This window comes from Odocoileus virginianus, chromosome 6 (genome assembly GCF_023699985.2).
Source record: "Odocoileus virginianus isolate 20LAN1187 ecotype Illinois chromosome 6, Ovbor_1.2, whole genome shotgun sequence".
Classification (NCBI taxonomy): domain Eukaryota; kingdom Metazoa; phylum Chordata; class Mammalia; order Artiodactyla; family Cervidae; genus Odocoileus; species Odocoileus virginianus.
The window spans coordinates 4,667,897-4,684,230 of NC_069679.1; the positions used below are offsets into that span (position 1 = coordinate 4,667,897).

The following is a 16,334-nucleotide window of genomic DNA, read 5'->3' on the forward strand; positions in this document are numbered from 1 at the left end:
CTGGGCCACATGGAGCTAGACCTGAAACTGTGGCCTCATCTATTCCATCCCCAGAGTCTTAGGCTGTGTTCCTTCTCCCACTCCTGGGTCACACGCTGGGCCAAGGGGTCTGTTACTGAAATTAAATCACTGGAGTTTTCTCCCTAACTTGTAGGAACAAAATGTAATATAGTTTTTGGATTTTTTTTTTTAATTTCTATATTCTTGCTGCTCTGGTATCTGGGGCCTAACTGACCTAAAAGGGACTGCTCCTTTCAGGGCTAGCTAATTCCTGAACGAAACTGCAAGTTGCTCAGTTGTGTCCACCATTTTGCGACTCCGTGGAATACAGTCCATGGAACTCTCCAGGCCACAATACTGGAGTGGGTAGCCTTTCCCTCCTCCAGGGGATCTTCCCAACCCAGGGATCGAACCCAGGTCTCCTACATTGCAGGCAGATTCTTTACCAATGGAGCTATCAGGGAAGTCCCCTAGCTAATCCCTAGATGTAGCAAATAAATCCTCTATAAGTAAACCTTTCACATGTAAACTAGTCAGCCCAGGGTCATATTCTAGATCACCCCTACTATCTGGCTCTTAGGCTCCAGGAAGTAATATTTCTCTGCCCTGACCATCGCAGCATCACATACTGGACGTAGACACCACCTCCTCTATGCCCCACAGCCCACTGACATTACCCAAACCAGCCAACCCTAAACGTGCTCACCCTGCCCTGCCTTCCCAAGGAAGCCACAATAAAGACTCCTGCCCATGACTCCCTCACTCCTCTTGCCTCCTGACCCTGCTGCTTCCCCGTGAGGCCCTGTATGCCATGGGGACCCCTATAACAAACTATCTTTTCAATGGCAGTCATCTCTTGATCTGTTGGCTTCACCACACTCAAAAGACAATTAAACCTACATTTTAAAACATACCCCCAAATGGCCTTATTTTCTCAATTTTCATTTCTTAATTCCATATATTTTTCCTTAAGCCTTCACCACATGCTCTCAATTATATATGGACAGATGGCAAACAGAAAGAACACATCATAAATATTAATAAAAAGCTAGGAATTAGAAGATGACATTTAGCTTGCTTTTCCAAGAATAAATGCTTGTGATTTTATAGGACATACATATAATAATTACATTCTGCTATATAATCATATCTAGTTCATATCACTAACTTTCTCATAGTGCTCAGTAAGAAACTCCACGCTTTACAGAGAGTATCTCACCCCAAGGACAAGTTTGCGATTCAGTGTTCTAATCAAATTAAAACTCATCTCAGAGAGTAAATTCTTGGTACCCTTTGGTTCCTAGAATAACTTGAAGCATTCCAAAGCAAGAAAAACAAAACAAAAAGAAGAAGCTACCAGGAACAAACAGAAATCCATTTAACCTTTGATGATAAAATGTGTCCCACTCACCAACTAGACAGCAAGAAGGGCCTGACTGCCAGGCATTTTAGCCAACATCCAGTTTTCCCAAAGAAGGCAAGGGAGAAACTGGGGATAACTAGAAAAAATAGGGTAAGATAAGAAGCAAAAATAAAATTAACATAAGCAACAACTACTGACAAGTGTATACAAAAACAATTCATTGAGCACCTATTAAGTAAAACATAGACCTAAGCCTGGTGTGCTGCAGTCCATGGGATCGCAGAGTCGGATATGACTTAGCGACTAACAACAATACCTCACTAGATTCTTCATTTACACTATAGAATTTAATGTTCATCATAACCCTGTTGTCATCATCAACCTCTACTACAGATGGAAAAGTTGATCAAATAATAGAGGTATATCTAGCAGGTGGAAGAACTGGGATTTCTGCCTCAGTTGGGTGTCACCCATCTCCATCTTTATTTAATGTACCAAGGTTTAATTATCAGCGTAACATTTTAATCATACCTTCAGAAACTTCCTCCCATTCTATCCTGATAACCATCCTCTGCGGCAAACATGGAGTGTAACTTTATTCCCACTACAGAGATGAACGTAAAGCCTTGAACTCATCCTTGTTCCTTCTAAGACAGCATCCTCAAGGACGAGAGCAGTGAGCAGGAAAACCCTGAAGGTGCAAGGACAGGAGACTTTTAACATAGGAAAGATAAAGACAGCAGCTTTGCCACCTCAATAGTGCCTTGGAAGCACAGGGTGGGTTTGTGTGCATGTGTGACAAGCACCTACACATACACGTGTGTGTCTGCACATACGCAGGTGCACCTAAGAAGAGCAAATTAAACTCTAGGGACAGAACAAAGCCCCAGCCCTACTTCAAAGCATCAAACTTTGCAGCAAGTTCCACAAGTTAAGAATGCAAAGAATTATATGCAGTTCTGCCATTAAAACACTGGAAATTAAAGCTATGAGTGTCTTCAAAAAAAGAAAGAAAGAAACCTGGGAGTGTCTTAAACACAACCAGGGAGATCGTTCTACCCAGTTTAGTTTAGTCACTCACTCGTGTTCAATTCTGCGACCCCATAGACTGCAGCACGCTGGGCTTCCCTGTCCATCACCAACTCCCAGAGCTTGCTCAAACTCATGTCCATTGAATCGGTGATGCCATCCAGCCATCTCGTCCTCTGTCGTCCCCTTCTCCTTCTGCCTTCAATCTTTCCCAGCATCAGGGTCTTTTCTAAGGAGTCAGCTCTTCGCATCAGGTACTCATTATAAATAATAGCTACAAACAATTTCTTAAACATTTCCTCTGTATCAAGGCACTATACTAAGGTGTTTTCAAGACATTTTTTGATTTAACCTTTTGCGGGGAGGGGGTACCAAGGCCTGTGGGATCTTAGTTCCCCAACCAGGAATTGAACCCACGCTCCCTGCAGTGGCAGTGCACAGTCCTAACCACAGAACCACCAGGAATCCCCTGATTCAATCTTCAAGAGCACTATGAGATATCACGATCCCCATTTTATAGATGAGGAAACCTCAGCCTCTGATTGCAAAGCCCATCAGAATTCCAAAAACTGTTTTCACATCCCCTCACCCCCAGGAGACTTGGAGTACACTGTTTTGAAGCCTCTTCCACCTGCATCCATACAGAGACATAAAATCAAGAGAGCCTCTAAAGCACCGTCATGCACACAAGATCTAGGCCCATCAGATCTGCATCTTCCTCACCAACCCTCACTCGGCACCATACCAGAGGCCTGTTACATGAAAGTACAGCCACGGTCTCCAGCATCAAAGTATCATTCTGTGGCAGAGGGCACATCACCCCCAACATGAGTGACTTCTTTCATTAAAAAGAATGCCCCCCGGGAGAACTGCCCTCGGATTCCCTTCTGCCCTACTTGCTGGCACAGTCAGTGCTCTGATGGATGAAAAATATGAAGGTGAAGGTTGGGGTGGGGGAGGAGGGCCTTGTATGAGAACATTTTCATTTCTGTGATATTTTGATAGGGAAACATGATTCATGAGCTCCCTCATGTATGGCTGTGGTTCCTTTTACAGATGTATTTTAAGAACAGGAAGTTCAGGTTGGGGCCGGGGGGGTTGCACGTGTTGGGAGAGTTCTGTGTGGTCCGATGCCATCGAGACGCCCTGTCCCCAAACCAAGGCGTCGTGACAAACCCTGCCACCCTGTCCTGAGGCCCTGGTTCAGAAGAGGGTAGGTGGGCTTCTAATAAAGTGCACTGGGGGTCTGGGCAGCTGTTCAGATGAAGCAGACAGTGGACATTTGCCTGGGGGACGGGCACACACCTCTTCATTCTAAAAGCAGTTGGTATTGTTTACTTTTCTTGTAAGTTGTGGCAGCGGTAGTAATAATTTTTTTTTATAGTAGAAAATCGTATTGTGTATTGTAGGTGCCAGGTGAGGTCCTAAATTCTTAACATAGATTCATTTCTTCCTCAAATCCTGTGATGCCGATACAATTTACCAGTTTTTCAATGGTATTTTTGCCATCTTTTCACAAATGAGAAAGTACTACCGAACCTTTTGGCATGAAAATGTACTACATTAAGAATCAGAAAAAAATTTAGAAACTATCCTGACTTTGAATGAGTGATGGAAAGAGAAAACGTTAAAAAAAAAATGTTGATTCCAGTTTTTCTCTCTTTCACAAATGAAAAAACAGGTCAGCAGAAGTGAAGCAACTTTCCAAAGGTCCCGAGAACTGAACTCAACCAGCCAGGTCCTAACAGTGAAACCCAAACCTTTATGGTACCACCTGTAAGACAGAGTGGGCATCAAGAGGTCCTGAGATGTGAACTCAACCAGCCAGGTCCTAACACTCAAACCCAAACTTTATGGCACCATCAGTAAGATGGAGCACACATCAGGAGGTGCTGAGTTAGTTAGTTCAGTTGCTCAGTCAAGTCCAACTCTTTGTAACCTCATGGGCTACAGCACGCCAGGCCTCCCTGTCCATCACCAATTCCCAGAGTCCACTCAAACCCATGTCCATTGAGTTGGTGATGCCATCTAACCATCTCCTCCTCTGTCACCCCCTTCAACCTTTACTGGTATCAGGGTCTTTTCCAATGAGTCAGCCCTTTGCATCAGGTGGCCAAAGTATTGGAGTTTCAGCTTCAGCATCAGTCCTTCCAATGAATATTCAGGACTTATTTCCTTTAGGGTGGATTGGTTGGATCTCCTTGCAGTCCATGGGACTCTCAAGAGTCTCCTCCAACACCACAAGTCAAAAAAATCAATTCTTCGGCACTCAGCTTTCTTTATATTCCAACTCTCACATCCATACATGACTACTGAAAAAACCATATCCTAGACTAGACGGACCTTCATGGCAAAGTAATGTCTCTGCTTTTTAATATGCTGTCTAGGTTGGTCATAACTTCTCTTCCAAGGAGCAAGCGTCTTTTAATTTCATGGCTGCAGTTACCATCTGCAGTGATTTTGGAGCCCAAGAAAATAAAGTCTGTCACTGTTTCCATTGTTTCCCCATCTGTTTGCCATGAAGTGATGGGACCAGATGCCATGATCTTAGTTTTTTGAATGCTGAGTTTTAAGCCAACTCTTTCACTCTCCTCTTTCACTTTCATCGAAAGGCTCTTTAATTCTTCTTCACTTTCTGCCATAAGGGGGGTGTCATCTGCATATCTGAGGTTACTGATATTTTTCCCAGCAACCTTGATTCCAGCTTGTGCTCATCCAGCTCAGCATTTCTCATGATGTACTCTGCATATAAGTTAAATAAGCAGGGTGACAATATACAGCCTTGACAAACTGTTGTTCCATGTCCAGTTCTATCTGTTGCTTCCTGACCTGCATACAGGTTTTTTCAGGAGGCAGGTAAGGTGGTCTGGTATTCCCATCTCTTTAAGAATTTTCCACTGTTTCTTGTGATCCACACAGTCAAAGGTTATGGCGTAGTCAATAAAGCAGAAATAGATGTTTTTCTGGAACTCTCCTGCTTTTTTGATGATCCAACGGATGTTGGCAATTTGATCTCTGGTTCCTCTGCCTTTTCTAAATCCAGCTTGGACATCTGGAAGTTCATGGTTCACGTACTGTTGAAGCCTGGGTTGGAGAATTTTGAGCATTATTTACTAGTGCCTGAGATGAGTGCAATTGTGCAGTAGTTTGAGCATTCTTTGGCATTGCCTTTCTTTGGGATTAGAATGAAAAGTGGCCTTTTCCAGTCCCATGGCCACTGCTGAGTTTTCCAAATTTGCTGGCATATTGAGTGCAGCACTTTCACAGCATCATCTTTCAGGATTTGAAATAGCTCAACTGGAATTCTATCACCTCCTCTAGCTTTGTTCACAGTGATGCTTCCTAAGGCCCACTTGACTTCACATTCCAGGATGTCTGGCTCTAGGTGAGTGATCACACTATTGGGATTATCTGGGTCGTGAAGATCTTTTTTGTATAGTTCTTCTGTGTATTCTTGCCACCTCTTCTTAATATCTTCTGCTTCTGTTAGGTCCATACCATTTCTGTCTTTTATTGTGCCCATCTTTGCATGAAATGTTCCCTTGTTATCTCTAATTTTCTTGAAGACATCTCTAGTCTTTCCCATTCTATTGTTTTCCTCTATTTCTTTGCATTGATCACAGAGGAAGGCTTTCTTATCTCTCATAGGTATTCTTTGGAACTCTGCATTCAAATGGGAATATCTTTCCTTTTCTCCTTTGCCTTTTGCTTCTCTTCTTTTCACAGCTATTTGTAAGGCCTCCTCAGACAACCATTTTGCCTTCTTGATCTTGATCATTGCCTCCTGTACAATGTCACAAATCTCCGTCCATAGTTCTTCAGGTACTCTATCAGATCTAATTCCTTGAGTCTATTTGTCACTTCCACTGTATAATCATAAGGGATTTGATTTAAGTCATATCTGAATGGTCAGTGGTTTTCCCTACTTTCTTCAATTTAAGTCTGAATTTGGCAATAAGGAGTTCATGATCTGAGCCACAGTTAGCTCCTGGTCTTGTTTTTGCCAACTATATAGAGCTTCTCCATCTTTGGCTGCAAAGAATATAGTCAATTTGATTTCACTACTGACTATCTGGTGGTGTTCATGTGCAGAGTTTTCTCTTGTGTTGTTGGAAGAGGGTGTTTGCTATGACCAGTGTGTTCTCTTGGCAAAACTCTATTAGCCTTTGCCCTGCTTCATTCTGTACTTCAAGGCCAAATTAGCCTGTTATTCCATGTATTTCTTGACTTCCTACTTTTGCATTCCAGTCCCCTATAATGAAAAGGACATCTTTTTGGGGTGTTAGTTCTAGAAGGTCTTGTAGGTCTTCATAAAACCATTCAACTTCAGCTTCTTCAGCATTACTGTTTGGGGCATAGACTTGGATTACTGTGATATTGAATGGTTTGCCTTGGAAAAGAATAGAGATCATTCTGTCATTTTTGAGATTGCATCCGAGTACTGCATTTCAGATTCTCTTGTTGCTTATGATGGCTACTCCATTTCTTCTAAGGGTTCTTGCCCACAGTAGGAGATATAAAGGTCATCTGAATTAAATTCAATCATTCCAGTCCATTTTAGTTCGCTGAGTCCTAAAATATTGATATTCACTCTTGCCATCTCCTGTTTGACCACTTTCAATTTGCCCTGATTCATGGAGCTAACATTCCAGGTTCCTATGCAATATTGCTCTTTACAGCATCAGACTTTACTTTCGTCACCAGTCACATCCACAACTGGGTGGTGTTTTTGCTTTGGCTCCATCTCTTCATTCTTTCTGGAGTTATTTCTCCACTGATCTCCAATATCATATTGGGCACCTACCAACCTGGGAGTTCATCTTTCAGTGTCCTATCTTTTTGCCTTTTCATACTGTTCATGGGGTTCTCAAGGCAAGAATACTGAAGTGGTTTGCCATTCCCTACTCCAGTGGACCATGTTTTGTCAGAACTCTCCACCATGACATGTCCATCTTGGGTGGCCCTACATGGCATGGCTCATAGTTTCATTGAGTTAGACAAGGTTTGTGGTCCATGTCCTCAAACTCTAACCATCCTTTATCAGTAATCTTTGCTCCTCTTTTCTCATATCTTTCTAATTCTTTCTCAGTATGTTGTGGTTTTTCCTGTTTCATAGGACCTGTCCAGATCAAAGGTGTCTGTAGTGAAAGGGTTTCATAAAGCGCTGCCTTTCCGGTTGACAGTCAGCCCACTGATTACCCTTGGCTACTTTACTCCAGTCCCTGTTGTGCCCTTTGCAATGCATGACAGCTACTTCTTTAGGACAATATATAGCAGTTAAAAGTCTCTCAGGCTCTATGAAATCCTTACTAGATTCTCCTGTTGCTGTTTTAAACTGTCATGGCCATGCAGTATCCCTAGGAAGATCAGGGGGTGTCTTCTTTAAGCTCTGGGGATCAAGTCTATCCCAGTTTTTCAGGATACAGTTCAAAGGAGTGAGGCTGGAATTGTTAGCTCCCATCTTGTCTGCTTTAAATCCACCAAGGTGGCCTTGCAGACGCCGCCACCCCGGAGCCTTCCTTGCTGTCTAGCCACGGTCAACCCCACCGTCTTCTTCGACATCGCTGTCGACGGCGAGCCCTTGGGCCGCGTCTCTTTTGAGCTGTTTGCAGACAAAGTTCCAAAGGCAGCAGAGAACTTTCGTGCTCTGAGCACTGGGGAGAAAGGATTTGGTTATAAAGGCTCCTGCTTTCACAGAATAATTCTGGGATTTATGTGCCAGGGTGGTGACTTCACACGCCATAATGGTACTGGTGGTAAGTCCATCTATGGTGAGAAATTTGATGATGAGAATTTCATCCTGAAGCATAAAGGTCCTGGCATCTTGTCCATGGCAAATGCTGGCCCCAACACAAACGGTTCCCAGTTTTTCATCTGCACTGCCAAGACTGAGTGGTTGGATGGCAAGCATGTCGTCTTCGGCAAGGTGAAGGAGGGCATGAATATTGCGGAAGCCATGGAGCGCTTTGGGTCCAGAAATGGCAAGACCAGCAAGAAGATCACCATTGCTGACTGTGGACAAATCTAATAAATTTGACTTGTGTTTTACTTAGCCACCAGACCATTCCTTCTGTAGCCCAGGAGAGCACCCCTTCACCCCCATATGCTCGAAATATCCCATAATCTTTGTGCTCTCGCTACAGTTCTTTGGGTTCCATATTTTCCTTATCTCCCTCCAAGTTTAGCTGGACTGCAAAGTTAAATTTATGATTATGAAATAAAAACTAAACAATTATCTGTCCAAAAAATAAATAAATCCACCAAGGTTGTCCAAATGACTGGAGAAACTCAGTAACATTCCAAACAAAAACCAGATCAAGTTCAAGGGAAGTTGCGACGCTCGTTGTCCTCGCGGGAGTTCACATGGTATGAAGCAGCACTGTGGGAAGAGTCCATTAGCAGCCTCCGTGTCTTGGGTCCTCTCGATGGCTTCCTGGCTGCAACTAGAGGTGCTGAGATGTGAACTCAACCAGCCAGGTCCTAACACTCAAACCCAAACCTTTGTGGTGCCATCTGTAAGATGGAGTGGCCATCAAGAGTGCTGAGACGCAGTCACGATACAATGATATTCTACAGAGAGGGTTGATGTTTAAAATTTTCTATCAATTATTTTGGACTCTAGTTTTAAAAACAGACACTAAGCATAAAATAGAATGAAACTGAATTCAGCACTTGCAGCAAGCCTAAAATCTGAACTAAAATCCAAACCTTTTATCATTAGCCATCTTCTTTCAACAATTACATTAAGTTAAAAAAAAAAAAAATTAAGTTGCCTGCATACTCAATCAATGATTCTGCACAAAATGTCCATTTCTAAACTGTTCCATGATTCACATTTTTCCTGCTGTTGACATTAGAATACCTCCCACGCTTTCTAATAAAAAAAAAAAAACTCTTCCAAATGAATTACACAACAAGATACAAAAGCAAAAGATAGAAAACAAAAATTAGATTTAAAGCAAATTTCGTAAGTTCAGAAGACCCTCTCTCCTTCAAAATACAACCTCAATACTTCACATACATAGAAGAAAAAATTTGCTTCTAATTTAATTACTAGGGGTCATCTCTTCAGAGACTGCATGAAACAAAATAGTTTTCTGACTAACCTTTGAAGTTATCAAATAACTGAAAAGTGATCAATATAAACAAACAAGAATTTGAACTCACCACATTAAACATTCATAGTTTAAGTGAACACTAGGCAAGGGTAAAAGTAAACAAAGTTCAGAAACTTGCTCCCTAATGTAGGTAGGAATCTCTTGGCTGGTGGAATAATGCAGACTTATTACTCCATATCAAAGCAATAATGATGACATCTGTAAGAATGACATGAGACCCAAGTCCTCAGCCCACATTCCTGGCATATAAAAGTGTTCAACATTAGCTTGTACTAAATGCTCATTCCATCTAATACAAGGTCACTTAACATCTCTGCACCTCCATCACTTCATCTACAAAATAGAAATAATAGTAGTTCCAACACCATAGGACAGAAAATGTAGTAAAACACTTAGAACAACATTATTGTAGGTACCAACATTATTCTTCTTGCCCTCAAAAAGGAAGCTCAGAGGCTTATAGGACTGGGATCTCAACCTAGTTGGAGAAAGTAGCTGGCATCTCATATCCTCCAACTCAAACCTGGAGCTGATGCTTAGGAAGATTTTCCTGGCTGCCAGCTCCCTTCCCACTGCACAAGGGACCAGAGGACAGGGAACGTAAGGTTCTCTTCTTGGCATCTCAACCTGCTCCAGTAACTTGCAACTTCAGCATCCTCAGTGCCATCACCCAAACCTCACATCTAACCAAAAAGTTATTCCCCCTTGCATTTCAGTATCCCTCAAGGTGTTTGGTGAAGGGTGGGAGGGCACGTTTCATAACTACCTAAACAACAAACAACAACAAAGGGAACTGCTCCCACTTCTGCAGCATTCATGTCCCAATGCTAGGATGGACTCTCTCACACGTGGACTTCTCCCAGCCTGTGAGACACTTACTTTTGTTACTACTCCCGCCATAGCAATGAGAAGCTTAGCTCAAGGAAATAAGCTGCCCATGTTCATAGCTTATTAAGGGTGAGGACGGGCCCTAAAAGCAGGTGTGATTTAAAGTCAGCACTCTTAACTGCCTCACCACACTAAACGTGGAAAAGAAAAAAGAGGAACTGGCACTTTTAAAAACAATAATTGTTTTGAAAAATCCAATCAAAATTTATTTTCCAATTAAGCTATTGCTTAATAAATGGCAATATTACATGAAGAACTGGCTAGTGCTTCATAGAGCAAGGAAGGGTACTTCAGTCAGTCTAGACAACTCCATGACTCAGGAGCACAGTTTAACTGTGATATAGGGATGACTCCAGTTTCTACTGCCACAATATTTATACTTTGTGATTTGTACAAACAAAACCATCACTCATGCCTCCAACAACATCTACTACAACTCTGTGTAACTTATAATTAGACCTCTGTAAATACTTAATCTCATGATCACATGAAGAAATGAGTCAACTCTCTAAGAATGACTGGTCATCAGTCCCCAAACTGCAACCTCCAGCCCACTGATCAACAGTCCCACTGTGTCCAAACCCCAGATGAGTAATTGCTCCAACATAGGGTCAATTTCAAAAACAGAACTGAGAACCTAAAAATAAACCAAATTTATGGTTAATTAATTTCTGCCAAGTGGGCTGAGTTAATTCACGAAGGAAAAAGACACTCTTTTCTTTTTTTCAGCTTTATTGTGATAAACTTGACAAAACTGTAAAGATACTTAAAATGCACATTGTGATATACATTGAAAGGATTCTGTCCATCTAATTAATTACCACATCCATTGCCTCACATATTTATCTTTTTGTGTGTGAGAACATTTCAGTTCTCCTCTCTTAGCAAATTTCAATTATATAATAGTGTTATATAAGAGTGTTATCAACTATAGTCACCATGTTATATATTAATATTAGATCCTCAGGTCTTATTCACCTTGTAGCTGAAAGTCTGTACCCTATAACCAACATTTGCTTATTTCCCCCAACCCCTAGCAACTACTTTTCTATTGTTTTTGTGAGTTTGACATTTTATTTAGATTCCAAGTATAAGTGATACCATGCAATATTTGCCTTCTGCTTCTAACTTACTTAACATAATGCTTCAAGGTCTATCTGTGTTGTTGTACATCTTATCTCTTTATCTGTTGATGGACACTTAGGTTGGAAAAAAACAATATTTTCAATAAGTGGTGCTAGAACTGGATATCCAAATGCAAAAGAATAAAGTTGGACCTCTTCATTATACCATACACAAAAAAAATGAACTCGAAAAGTGGACCAAAGACCTAAACCTGTGAGCTAAAACTATGAAACTCTTAGAAGAAAACACAGGACTAGATCTTCATAACCTTGGGTTGGGCAAAGCTTTTTTAGAGGAAAGAAGAGAGCATAAGCAAGAAAAGAAAAAAAGATACATTAGACTACATCAAAATCAAAAACTTTTAAGCTGCAAGTGATACCATTAAGAAAGTGAAAAGATAACTCACAGAATGAGAGGAAACACATGCAAATCACACGTCTTATAGAGCTGGTATCTAGAATATAAAAAGAACTCTTAAATTTAAAAAAACCAATTTAGAAATGAGCAAAGAACCCAGTTCAATCACTGGGATGGGAAGACCCCCTGGAAAGTGAATGGCATCCCACTGCACTCATCTTGTCTGGAAAATTCCATGGACAGAGGAGCCTGGCGGGCTATAGTTCGTGGAGCTACAAAGAGTCAGACATGACTGAGCAATTGAGCACCATAAAGGATTTGAATCGACATTTCTCCAAAGAAGAATATGAATGGACAATAAGCACCTGAAAAGATGCTCAACAGCATCAGTTATTAGGGAAATCAAAACCTAATAAGATAACACTTCACACACTAGAATGAATAGAATCCAAATTTTTTAAAAAAGAGGAAAAAGTGTTGGTGAGGATATGGATAAATTAGAACCCACATACACTGCTGGTGGGAATATAAGATATAGCAGCCTCTTTGGAAAACTACTTATTTGAAACAGCCATAAAGTGGAAACAATCTAAACAGCTACCAACTGAAAAAATAGGTGAGTAAAATGTAGTATACTGCATAGAAAGGAATGAAGTATTGACACATACTACTGCTCAGATGAATCTGGAAAACAAGTTAAGTGAAAGAAACCTGTCATAAAAGTCACGTAAAAGTTTACAGTTCCATTCACATACAATATCCAGGAGAGGTAAATCGTTCGAATCAGCAAGTGAATTAGTGGTTGTCAGGGCTCTGAAGAGGTCTGAGCAGAAACTGGAAACAACTGTTAATGATCACAGAGGTGATAAAAATGTCCTAATATTAGGCTGTAGTGATGGCTATAAAACTGTGAATATACTAAAAAACACTGAATTTTTAACATTTTAAATGGATGAGCTATATATGTGAACTACATCTCAAAATTATTTTTTTTAATTTTTATAAGGAATTTCTTTAAATAAAAAATAATCTAATATAGTCATATTTAGGCAAATAAGAAAGTATTTGAACTTCCCTGGTGGCTCAGTGGTAAATAATCCGCCTGCCAAGGCAGGAGATGTGGGTTCAGTCGCTGGGTTGGGGAGATCTCCTGGAGGAGGAAATGGCAACCCACTCCAGTATTCTTGCCTGTGAAATCCCATGGACAGAGGAACCCTGGCGGGCTACAGTCCATGGGGTTGCAAAGATTCGGACATGACTGAGAGACTAAAAAACAACAATAAAGCAAGTATCCCCCCCAAAAAAGAAAAAAGGAAACCTCAAATAATTTTAAAAGGTTGGATATTTCTGCTCACCAGAGAAGTAAACGCTTGGGCACTGCTCCAATTCCACTTTAAGAATAAAAATAAAACCATGAGGTTTTTTGAACACCTGTTAATTTAAACAGGAATAAAGCGTCCCCAAGGGCAAATTCCCAGCACTTTGGAGCTGAAATTGTTCCCTGTGATTCTTAAAATATTGGTCAGCTGTCAAACGCTTTGTCAAGTTTACATTAAGTGTTTCATGGATCTTTCAACACTGAGTTTTCTTGAGACTGCACAGTTTGGAAATGGCTGATTCTTAGCAATGGAGCTCCCCTTCCTCTAACAATTTTCTTGTACCAAAAAGAGCCCTTTCAATACTTCCTAGTAACCCACAGCCTGCTGCAGCACTCTGACAAAGACTGATTTGACAGCTTAACTATAATCTTGGCATCCACTTTTATGAGTGGCACACTTTTTTTTCCTAGTTCTATTCACCTCAGTACATTTTAGTTAAGAAAAGCCTCATTTACATATGGAAACTGTGGGTGGGGGCAGATAAAAATAAATTACATCCTTTACCAACTGTTGTGGAACCAAACTAATCTCAGTTTCCTGTCTCCTTGGACTCAGGCTGCCAATCACCAGAACTGGCTCTTAACTACTCAACTGTACAGCCTCTGGACTATCTACACAAAAAAGCAACTAAATGCACACTGGAAAAATGTCTAAATGAACCCTCTCACCATAAAACATGCTTTTCCTTCTCCTATCAAACACACTTTATCTAACTAGCTTAAACACTCAACTTTCATACAATACTTCCAAGCAACATTTAAAGTAAACTATGCTCAAAATACAACCTGCCATGTGTATGTCAAGTTTTGAACACATATTACGGGAGCCAAGGTGGTGTGATGGTCGAATTATCTACATTGCTGTGCCCTTCTTCTATCTGCATATGCACTGCAGGAAGGAGGAGCCAGCCCATGCTGCAGTTTTAAACTATACGAAAAAATGATCAAGGTCAAAGCACTGAATGGTTCTTATCTGGGCAGCACCATCCCACCCTTCTGTGGCTTCGTGGGTTGTTGTTAATAAAGGGGGCGGCAGTGTTTTTACATAGACTGTTGAGTGTTATTGACATCTGACTGGCTCAGCTTAGACACTGCATGTTACCAGGCATACTATTAATAAACACCAGCTCAGGACTCCCTCAAGAGAAAGAACTGCTTCACCCAAAATACAAACAGCACTGCCCCTAGGACCCACTAGTTAAGATCATTCCTCCCAAAAGGTGCAACTCAATCATTCACAGGTTTTTCTTCAACTCTTCCAATAATTGCCTTATAGAATTGATAACTGTTTTTGATGAGGAGCTCCCGATTTTGCTTATAGTAACTCAAGCATCTATACTACTCTCAGTCTTAGAAAGACTGGGAAGGGGGAATGGCAGGACAGTGCTGGGAGGAGGAGAAGTGGGGCATCTAAAACCTGGAAATATGGCTGGTCTCACAATGAAGGGCGGATGGGAGAAACATCCCCTTCCAGCACTCGGCACCCTGCTTCCTTTCTGCCACGCCACAGCAGGAAAGTGAAGTCAGAGCCTTAGCTCTGCTGGGCCTCTGGCTTCCAAGAAAATACAATCCCATGACAACCCACATCCCTCTGCTCCCCGCCCCCTCCCACCCCATCATAAGGAAATAATTTACTGCTTCACGCTTTTCAAAGCCTGCAGCCAGAAGCCACTGCTGGGTATAACAATTTGCATAGAGGGCCTTGTTGGTTAACCAGCTCAATCTAAATAGCATAATACCCCTTACTCAGCAACCTGCAACTTTCACAAACTATATGGCTTAGTAAGAAATAAGAAAGTACATTCTTAAAACTGCTTTCTGTTAAAGCACATGATCCACAGAGCCGAACTTCATGGAAAAATAACTCAAATGACTGCTTGGGAGTTTAAGAGAAGAGAGGGGACAAAAGGTTTAAACTGATTTTACTGCAGCAAAATGCAGTGGGGGAGAAAAGTGCAACGTCAGCTATAAGATTATATTTAAAATCTGTATCCATGGGCCTCCCTGGTGGCTCAGTGGTAAAGAATCCACCTGTCAATGCAGAGGCCATGGGTTCAGTCCCTGGTCCAGGGAGATCCCACATGCCACAGAGCAACTAAGCCTGTGTGCCACGACTCCTGAGCCCATCTGCGGCAGCTACTGCCGTCCATGCACCCTCGAGCCTGTGCCCCACGATGGAGAAGCCGCCACGCTGAGAAGTCCGGTGCACCACAGCGAGAGAGCAGCCCCCGCCTGCCACAGCTAGAGAAAAGCCCGTGCGCCACCAAAGACCCAGCACAGCCAAAAATAAATAATAAAATCAATTAATAAATTAAAAACAATCTATATCCAGGAACTCTTCATTGGAAAGTGAAAGTCGCTCCGTTGTGTTCGACTCTTTGTGACCCCATGGACCATACAGTCTATGGAATTCTCCAGGTCAGAATACTAGAGTGGGTAGCCTTTCCCTTCTCCAGAGGATCTTCCCAACCAAGGGGTCAAACCCAGGTCTCCTGCATTGCAGATGGATTCTTTACCAGTTGAGCCACAAGGGAAGCGCTCTTCATTGAACTGCTCTGCAAAGACAGCAAAAAAGCCCAATACCCACCCATTCTCTCTCTCATCATTTACCCGGTGTACAAGGCACTGGGCTGAGCAAGGCCACGGCGGCAGCCCCTGCTGCGTGCTGAAGAGCTGTGTGCAGTTGGAAGAGGATCTGAGCTCTGGGCCTGTCTCTCCTTTGATTCCTAAGGATCATCTAAGTCCAGAAGGTGACTGTGTAAGTGACCAGATACTCAGAGTACGAAAGGTGTCTGAGAATGGTAACCTCCCAAAGGAGGGATGGGCATTACTCCAATCAGAATCTCACAGTCAGCAGTGAGACTTCCTCTGGCTTGCTGGCAACCCAAAACTCCCCAGGATGGTTCTAATCTCAAATTGCCTGCCCATTACCCTTAAAAATGATTTGGGTATGCCAGAAGTTCCAGTAATTTGGCTTCTGACGGAAACTGCTCATACCCAGAGGTACAATTCCCCTTTGTCAGCATGTCCCCATTTTCAGTTTAACGTTTGGGTGGACAGTGAGGATTTCCATAAC

General features: G+C 41.9%; 1 protein-coding gene and 1 pseudogene across 1 annotated transcript in view; one reads left to right on the forward strand and one right to left on the reverse strand.

Annotated features, from left to right (window-relative positions):
* Positions 1–16,334, reverse strand: part of SERINC5 (serine incorporator 5) — a 102,049-nt gene that overhangs the window by 70,235 nt on the left and 15,480 nt on the right. The window lies entirely within an intron of this gene.
* On the forward strand, positions 8,036–8,629 carry LOC110122508 (peptidyl-prolyl cis-trans isomerase A pseudogene; annotated as a pseudogene).